Source organism: Falco naumanni, chromosome 4, assembly GCF_017639655.2.
Source record: "Falco naumanni isolate bFalNau1 chromosome 4, bFalNau1.pat, whole genome shotgun sequence".
Taxonomy (NCBI): domain Eukaryota; kingdom Metazoa; phylum Chordata; class Aves; order Falconiformes; family Falconidae; genus Falco; species Falco naumanni.
In genome coordinates, this window is record NC_054057.1 from 1555871 (window position 1) to 1564319 (window position 8449).

Consider the following 8449-nt stretch of genomic DNA (forward strand, 5'->3'; position numbering starts at 1 on the left):
GGATAATCGGATTATATCTGTATTAACAGTGGGAGGAGAGCGTAGCTTTATACTGTAATAATGCTAAACTCCTGCATTGCAAATCGTGGCCATACAGAAGCTAGTAGTTTGCCTTTCCTCTGTTATTGAATGACATCTACACTGTAAGAATGCCAGACACAGTGAGTCATTAAGAGCATCAGTCAGCATAATTTTCAGGCTCTTTCCTCTTTTTTGTAATAAGCAGAAGCAGGACTTTGGAAATGTCTCTTTTTCTTTTGGGTTGGTAGATTCTTTTTTTCTTGGGTCTTTGCAGTTTCACCTTAATTTTTCTTGTGCTGTTCCTGCTTCTAGTTTTCTTATTAGGACTGAATCATTGATTCCCTTGCCAGTTTCTCATTATTGCAGAGATACCAGCATTTCAGCTTTCAGAAGTGTTGCTTCTGAAGATGAAAAAGTAGTTTGCTTTTAATATCCTTAAAATTGTCTGTAATCAGATCACTGGGTTATTTGGCTAAAATAATGGAAACAGAAGTATATGAATCTGAGAAAGCACAACAAGCAAGGCAGAAATGCACACAGCTAACACCAATTCTAGCATCCATTTCAGGGAGTATATTTTCCATATTATCTTCCCACTCCTTTTGCATTGCTTTAACACAGATCGTGACCATCAAATGGTATATAAGGCATATGCTGTTGTTTTTAAGCATAAGCATATGGGTACTTATGTAATCTTATTTAGTGCTAGTTTGTAATGATACTATTAATGCTTGGGGTTTTGGCCAAATTTCCCTGAACTTCTGCTGTCCCATTTTTACTGTATGGCAGAGAGGCGTGTAAGAAAAGAAGCCTGAATATATCCCTATTTACATATCTTTATTTCTGGAAAATATTGAATTATTATTGTATTATACTAATAAAGTAGGCTTGGATTATATGAAGTAATTAGTTGTTTGGTAAATCACTTAACAGGGAACTGAAATTAGCTAGTATACTTGTTTAATTAGTTGGCCATCAAGTGGAGGCTATCCACTTGAGAGGAGGGTAGACTAAAGTATTTAAAAACGCTTGAACAGTCCTTCCGTTAAGGTGATATTATAGCAGCCATGAAGAGGATAGTGTTTTCTATCATGCAAAAAACCCAAAGCTTTTGTTTCTGCTCTTGGTCCAAATTCCATTTTGACAAATCGTTGTTCATTATTTCTATTCCACTATTGGAGTGTCAGGAATAAAATTAATGAATTTATAAACCAATTTCATAATTGCTCAAGCTTTTTACTGATACTTTTTCTCTACAATCTGCAAAGTAAGTGGTTTGTTACCAAACAAACTAAGCATGTTCAGACTGGATCTTTTACGAAGAAGTAATTATTTGCATAACACCAGATATGCTGATTTAATTACTTCCAATGTGAATCTTATGATCTGAAGCAACCTGACCTGTACAAGAAAATTTTTCTATGCACAAGTAAGATTGAAGTCAAGAAAGTTATAGAACATACTCTATACAGAAATAGCCTAAACCTGAATTGTTTGTTGGTTTTTTTTTATTATTTGAATTTTTGTTTCATTTGAATTTGAATAAACTCAAGCATTTTGATAGTTATTAAGAGGAACTGAAGTATGGTATTTATTTATTTTCTGTTCTTTTTCTTACATAAAAGTGACTAGCAATTACGTCTTTGAATAAAACTTGGTTTTCTTTCTGACCAGTGCTTAGAGCTCTGGTGCACTCAGTTTTTTAGGAACACTAATATAGCTTTTGACAGAAGCACAAGGTGATGACTCCTCACTTGGCAGATAAAAGACGTACTGTTCAGTTGTGGCCCTAAATTTATTTTAGTTCAATCAGTAAACAGGGGCCCAGCATGGACTTTGCTGATTAAAAGCAAAACTGAAAAAACTGAAGCTGGGTGTGACAATGTTCCAACTTGTAACAAGTTCATCACATGGGTTTCTGTTTCCTTTTACTTTCAGCTCCTGATAGCTATTGGCTTCAGGAATCCCAGTGCAGAATATTACTGTTTCATTGTGGTGATTTAACTCCATCCCAGCCAAAACCAGGACACCTAGGAAGGGATTTCTGTCCTCCTCTCAAATTCCTAGAGAGACTTAATACCCCCTGCCCAAATGTTTGCATCTTACCAGTTCTTTGTTTACTGCTCATGCCTTTACTATGTAGGAAGACCTATCTCTGCAGGCGTTTGCTTATGCAAGTACTCTCAGTGTGAGCGGTCAGTCAATGGAACTATGCATATGTGATGAATAATCACACAGGTGAGGATTTCCAGGAGGTGACTGCAAGTATATTGCATATCTTCACATCCCCTTCCCTATTTTTGTCTCATGTATACTCTTGTGTGTCCCTTCTTCATGTGTTCTGAATGTACTTCAAACAGCATTGCTCTGTACTGAAAAGTTACTAATCATTTCTGATTATTAACTTCAGCTACCTCAAAGAATGCCTTCTTTAATGTGATTACTACTATTAAAAGCAGTATAAATCTGTTAAAACAGCTTTCTTTCAATATATCATAATTTTAGGTAGTTATACTAGTACAAGATCTTGAAGGAAAACTTGGAGAAGTGAATTTCCTTGCCATGAGACATTTCTCACATTACTGCAGTCTTATCCATTAATAGCTTAGTAGAATTTTTATGTTCTAAATTTCCCCAAAACTAAAAAACAAAAGAAGTTCAAGCTTGCTAGGCCTGAAAAAAATCTTTCTAAAACAAGTGCATCTTTTGGTGACTTCTGATGGAAAGCTTGCATCTGTGTGTGACAACAGCATTTGACTTCAGGTGACAGAATGTTGAAAAATCCCCAGCTGAAATTCCTGGTGTCAGACTGAGCGGCCAGATGTGATGTGATGGATTCATCATTGTAATCAACAAGAAGTGAGAAAACGTTGGTGGAAAGTCTGTGGTCAGGATGAAAATTGAATATAGCAAAACTGAGCCTGTACTCAACACCTAGACTGATCAAATATGTTTCTCCTCGTGTTCTTCAGAAGTTAAACACAGATAAGATGGACACAGACTAACAGAAGGTCAGAAAAATGTAATCATCCTCTGAAGTTTAGCCATTGAATGTGACTGAATAGGAATTTTTTCCTGTGAGAAAGTTACTGATTAATCCCTGAGCCGATTGTGTAGTGTTTTCTGAGGCTGCAGAATCTGTTCTTTTGGCACTAACTTACCTGTCATCAACTTCTGCATACTTTATCTAGAAGAAAATTTTTAGTAGTATCTTCTCTACTTCTTTAAAAAAGAAGTTGATTCTGGAAGGGCAGAACAGGCCTTTTAACATCGAAGAGGAATTTGGCTCCAGATTCTGAAGCATCAAAGTGAGCTAAATCCCATTTAAACAAGCTTTCTTACACTTTAGGTGGAAAGCTGCAAACACAGAGAGCTTGTATAGGCAATAGGTGGCAGACTGCTCCCAGTAATCAGTAGGTAGTTGTGACTCAAGCCTTTCTTAATGCCTATGCAGCTGTAGTTAAAATGTAAGGAGAGATGTAAAGGTGGAGAGAATCCTAGGGTTCAAACAGACTACCTACTTTTATAAAGCATGCCAGGGATACTCTGGTTGGCACTTGCCAGGAGCAGAGATGTTGCTTCTATGCACCCTGAACTATCAGTTCCTAAAGTAACTGTGGCAGCTTATCCTGCCCTGCAGCAGCTGGATGACCTTGATCTTGCTTTGGAGGATTTGCCACTTGTGCATGGTAAGCTACTTCTCTCATGGCTTTGCCACCTCTACAAAACAGTATGCCTTAGTTTACTCACTACTTGGGAATCCCTCTTAACTCCAGATACCTCAAGAAGTTTTTTGAACCAAAATAGAGTTTAACACATGAATTATTATGTCTGAAGATGTCTACAGATAAACCAAGGCCTTCACTAATCTCTGCATATATGTGACATAAATGATGTGCTAAAGCATTCTCCAAACAGCAGTCCATCCCATTAAAATAGCTTCTGTACAGTACCAAAAAAAAGTCATCCAGTCTTGACAAAGTTTTTTCATGCTTGCCATTCCCTAAATGACGCTAATGTAGAACAAATCGACTTTTCTCTATTTAACAGATTTTTTTCAAACTTAAATTCACCTTGAGGGGTTTCCACAATGTTCTGCTGCTAATAATTAATGCACTTAGGGAAATACCTTGTGCTTTAGCTTCTGTCTCATATCTTTTATTGCAAGGGAAGCTTGTGGTGCTTCTACAAACTGTCTCTCCCATCACATTTGTTTCTCATGCCATTATTTTGCTGACTGCCAAGGGCTTTAGCTAGAATACACTGAGTCATTTCATTACTCACCTAGGACTGGGCTGCTGTATCAAGGTAGAGGACTGCCCAAAGACTGCTGAAAACCACACAACCCAATGGTTGGTAAACACCTGGGGGAGCTGCTCATCCACTACATGAAAAGATTGGATCTGATTTATGGAATGATATGCTTAGCATTCACCAGATTATCTAGGACTAGTTTTGTCACCAGACAAGATTTAAAAGTAGAAGAATCTATAAACATAGATTTTTGTAATGGGAAAAGCATTATAAAACTACAAAATAACCAAACATTATGAAAATTATGTTTTTATTAATATTATGCTATTTTTAAAAGTATACCTCCTCAGCTGCTTCTATATTTAAGCTGGTGTCTAAGACTGATCCTTTAAGCTCTGCTAATGGTTACTGGGGCATCACATGGGTATGCAGAAACTTTTTGCTTTCCTTCTCAGGCTATTTAACATTTCTACTGCATGCTTTGGTTAGACTAACATTATGCCATTTGTCTTCAAGATACTTTCTCCTGCTTGTATCTTCCCTGAAAAATAATGGAATATACATCATGAAACATGCAGATTGTTGGAGCTCCCTTCCATTTGCAGTGTAAGCTTGCTATCGGTTTTGCATCAATTGCTTAGCGTATAAATGAAAGATTGATTTGAGAATGTGGTGTCCAGCTGTGCACAGTTCCCCTTCTTCCTCCCTCATACACTCTTATTCAGATTTAGGGGCAATCCTGAGTGATCCGGTCACAGTAACATTTACTAGTTACTACTAACTACATGCACATGTAAGCATGTGGCGGAAAACAAAAACATCTCCAAGAACAGAAAGAATAGCTTCAGAACCATCCCAATCATTTCCTGACAGAAGACCTCATATTCAAAAGTGTTAGATTTTATTATTATAAACCTCCCCAAGTCATACTATTCTATGACCATTCCTATAGTATTTCCAGTTGTCTTTGGATTTGCTTTGAACAGGTAGGAGTCTGTAAAATGCTTCTGACTCAGCAATGCAGTTCTTTTAAAGTTTATCATTATTATTTCAGGTTATTTGGTCTTTTTCTTGAACAATCAAGGCCTGTCATCATCAAGAGCCTCATATCAGTGTTTGTGTTTTCTCTGATAACAAACATACTTAGGACTACATTCTAAAACTACATCCTAAAACAGAAAGATATGTCATTATAAACTCAACAAACATGCTCAAGAAGAGCCAGAGTGTGTTTGCACTCTCCAAAGTGGCAGTTACTTCACTGAAACAAAGAAGAAAGTTTGCCTAGAGCGCTTAGTCTGCTTTTGATAATGCAAGCTGTGGTTTTGAAAATCTCCTAGTTTTCTGTTCAGAGATACTTGCCTGAAGCAACAACTAAATAATTATTAAGTAATGGTGCTCTTGCCTGCAATTCTGCGTAAAATAGGATTCTTCGTAAGGTTCGAGTGAGACAGTTATTATGGCACTTCATGATGGAGAATGGTCTCTTTTACAGAGAATCTGAACTAAAATTACAGTGAAACATCATCCAGACAACCAGACCAACAAAGACAGTTGCAACTCAGCTAATGGATTTTTTATGATATTGATATTATTGAATGTAGTCAGAAAGGGAGAGACATAAATCAGCAGAGACTATGCTTTGGTACATACACTAAGGTTGAGTGTGGTAGTTAGAATGGAGGGTTGAGGGCATTAAAGACCCATTTGGTTCACATCTATGACCAAATAGTTTTGATGGTTAAAACATGTAGGTGTAAGCAACTGCAGCTTGTGTTGCTCACTACAGTTTAGTATATTTGTAGTTCTTCACCTCCATCCTACCAGTGATTCAGAAGTGAGAGCAAATAGCCATATAAGAGAAGACAACTGAATAACTGTACTGGAGATAGGCTAACCACCACATAGTGCTGCTTAATATATCCTGTCTTTGCCAAATCCATCTTTCCAAACAATGAAGTGAAAATTAGGCCTTGGTTTGTCAGAGGAAGATTGTCATCTGCGTATTTGAAGAGTCTGAACTTGCAGATTAATGTGGGTTTTGATCCATATCTTCCTTTACCAAGAAAAGAGGACTCTGTTTCTTGTGCATAAATGGATTGATGAAGCTCTCTTCCACCTGAATATCACAGAAGATACACAAGACTCTCATGAAGGGCTGCTTATATCAGTAGCAAATGCTCTCGTCTTTTTACAAGTGTAACATACTATGTTTGAATTGTTCGTTTAACTCTTCTGCCCTGGAGGAGGTGGCCTGTACTGTAAAAATACATCTGTATTAATTTTGCAAGTAAAAAACTGTCATACAACAAACAGTAATTTATTAATCGCATCCATTCTAATCTGAAGTGCATGTGGTTCAAAAATTCTAAACAAGAATTGAGCTTCAGATTTGCTTCAGCTGCCAGGAGAAGCTCTGAGGAGCCTTAGAATGGAAAGTATGGAGGAGCTCTGCTTCGCTGAAGTACTGGAAATGTCCTCAATCAGCTTGATAGTTGTGGGTATAACAGAATTTTGCTAGTCTTCCTGTAATTATAGATCCAAATGCTGTCCAGACTAGTATTTTAGAGAATGGAGGACATGTACTTACCTATTTGGGCCTTAAGTTATAGGTTTTTAAGTCCATATAGCCTTTTAATTCTCATAGAATCAAATAATTGTTTACATTGGAAAAGATGTTTAAGATCTTTGAGTCCAACTGTTAACCTAGTACCGCCAAGTCCACCACTAAACCATATCCCTAAGCACCACATCTACACATCTTGCTAAAGAAAAGGCTTTATGATCATCCTGCATCTTACAACATTTCTTTCCGTAGTTTATAGTGTAGGTGAGCTAGTAGAATTGCTAAGTCCTTTGAAGTCAAGGGCTCCCTACAGGAAGAGGGCAAGAGCTTTAGTTGCCATAAACAGAGCACAGAGAAATTACCCTTTTTTTTGACATGGACCTGATTCTGGCTAAATGTATAGAAATGGAGCCAGGGTAATTGTCTTTTGCCTCTATTTGTTTTGAACTGAAAGATAAATTTTTCTACATATTTTTTAAAAGATCACTGGAACCTCAGTCAGCAGGGTGGGTTAATTTGGCAGTATACTATCAGTCTCAGGAGAGGAAGTAGTGTCATTATTCTACTTTAAGAGAAGTTACAGAAATTAGCACAACTTGAGTTTGGACATGTCTTTTTAACTGTCTTTTCAACTATACCTGATCTCCTAAATGTGCTCTTGCAGACCTTGCCAGTGCTAAAATCCCTTTGGAAGTGAAATTGCCTAGTCATAGAAGAGACCATGTAATGTAATAGTTCAAATGATTTACTATTACTTTGGCAGCAACTTGTGTTTATTCATTTCAGTGTTAATACTTGGCAACTTCTGATGAAGAAGCATTATTATCTGAATCAATAAAGCTAGCCATTTATAGGTAAATTTCCATGTTTCGTCCCCATTTTATAAGAAATGCTTTAAGGAGTAAGTATTTTCAGCTATTTTATGCCAAGAATACAATCCCATGCAATATTGCTGATGTCACCTCAACATGGATTAGTAAGGGCCAAAGTTATATGCCCAAGAGTAAGCCAGCCTGTACCTCATCATCACTGTCAAATTCCATCACTGTAAATCTTTATTCTTTGTAGAGTATAGATTTTAGCATTTCTTTGTGGAGAAAAATTTAGATACATAGCCTATTGTCTTTTTGCGTTCAATCCAGAGTCAAGATTTTTTGGACTGAATTTTATTTTATTTTATTAATACAGTGCACTTTTTATTCTGTTTTCTTTATCTTACCACACATAAGAAAATGCATTTAAGTGAGAAGAAGTAATATCATTTGGATCAAATGTCCCTACATTACAGGCACAAATGAACATGAGTGCTCCAGACTGAGCTGGTGTTACTGGTGTTGCTCTACTGACCCAGTGTGTGCAATATTCAGGACTGTGAATAAACAAGTTCCAGAATGAAATCAATTCAGTAAGAGCAATTGATTGTTCCAGACTTAGCTGGAAAGTGCTGTGTATGCACTGCTGTCTACCATATGCACCAGAAAACCCTGCTGCAGAGCTTCTAGTTGCTACCATAATTATCATAGAGGCAGATGAGGTCACTGCTAGAGGGCAAATGGAAGAGCTTGATGTCATCAACATTAGTGTTATCTGTGTCAAAGCATCGGTGTT

At 37.0% G+C, this 8449-nt stretch overlaps 1 long non-coding RNA gene across 1 annotated transcript in view; it reads left to right on the forward strand.

Annotated features, from left to right (window-relative positions):
- LOC121087829 overlaps positions 1 to 8449 on the forward strand; it is a 46725-nt gene that overhangs the window by 9248 nt on the left and 29028 nt on the right. The gene's annotated exons all lie outside the window — the stretch shown is intronic.